Consider the following 1,113-nt stretch of genomic DNA (forward strand, 5'->3'; position numbering starts at 1 on the left):
TGTTACCTCTGGTTGTTGTAATGACATTCCGATATCACAAGAATGAAATACGTGACTTACAGAGAAGAGCATGCACATCTCGGTAGGCAGTGGTCTTTTTTAAAGCTTGTAACACATGTTTCTTCTTAGTGGGGATGGCCTGCAAGAACTAGTAAGCTAGGTCATGAAGGGAAAGGGAAGGGAAAGGTGATCCGAGAGAAAAAAAAAAAACAAAAAAAGAGCTTGAGGAATTGAATGTAGAAGATTGTTTAGACATAAGGGTATATGAGCTAGGCATGATAGAATAAAAGAAGCAGACCTGTTTGTTTGTCAGCTTAAAACCATAAATTATGCAGTTGAGTTTATCACCTTTGGGGAAATGACAAGGGTTAATCCACCCGAAGTGTGCAATGGAAGAAACTTACCCTTTGCTAAAAGGAAAAGAACTGGTCATTTGGCATAGATAAGGTTTGGCTGCAGTTAAGAAAAATGTTTTTTAAATTGTATGTATAAGAGTGGTTAGAAGTAAGGGATTGTGAGCTCAATGTCATAGAAAAAGAAGTTATGTCTTACCATAATGTTCCATCTGTATTGTTGATCCTCATTCAGTCATTACGTATGGGTATCGTTTCCGACCTCGAAACCGAGCCGGCCATCTTCCAAGCTCGCGTCAGCTACAAACTCTCGAGCTAAACTCTTACCCAGAATTCCCCTTTCCCTGTTACCTCAGATTGAGTTTGCAAGTCAAAAGAAGGTAGAGGCTACCTCTGGTCAAATGACCTAAAAGAACCGGATGGTGAGATTCACTAGAAGCCACAGGAGGGGGAAGGAGGGAGGGTCATAATGACTGAACGAGGATCAACAATACAGATGGAACGTTATGGTAAGACATAACTTCTTTATCTGATATTGTTAATCCTCGTTCATTCCTTACGTATGAGACAGAGTCCCCAGCTACCTCTGTTCCTGGGAGGCTCTCATGGAAGGACATTCCTGAGCACCATAAAACCAAAAGATGCTCTTCCCCTGGAGGCCAAATCCAATTTGTAATGATTGATGAAGGTATGAGGTGGAGCCCAAGTTGCAGCTACACAGATGTCATGTAAAGAAGCTCTGGCATGGAAGGCAGCAGAA

The 1,113-nt window shown here is 41.7% G+C and overlaps 1 pseudogene; it reads right to left on the reverse strand.

Annotated features, from left to right (window-relative positions):
- Positions 1 to 289: 289 nt before the first annotated feature.
- Positions 290 to 467, reverse strand: LOC122814607 (annotated as a pseudogene).
- Positions 468 to 1,113: the final 646 nt, after the last annotated feature.

The sequence above is a fragment of the Protopterus annectens genome, chromosome 10.part0 (assembly GCF_019279795.1).
Source record: "Protopterus annectens isolate FY-2018-M chromosome 10.part0, PAN1.0, whole genome shotgun sequence".
NCBI lineage: Eukaryota > Metazoa > Chordata > Ceratodontiformes > Protopteridae > Protopterus > Protopterus annectens.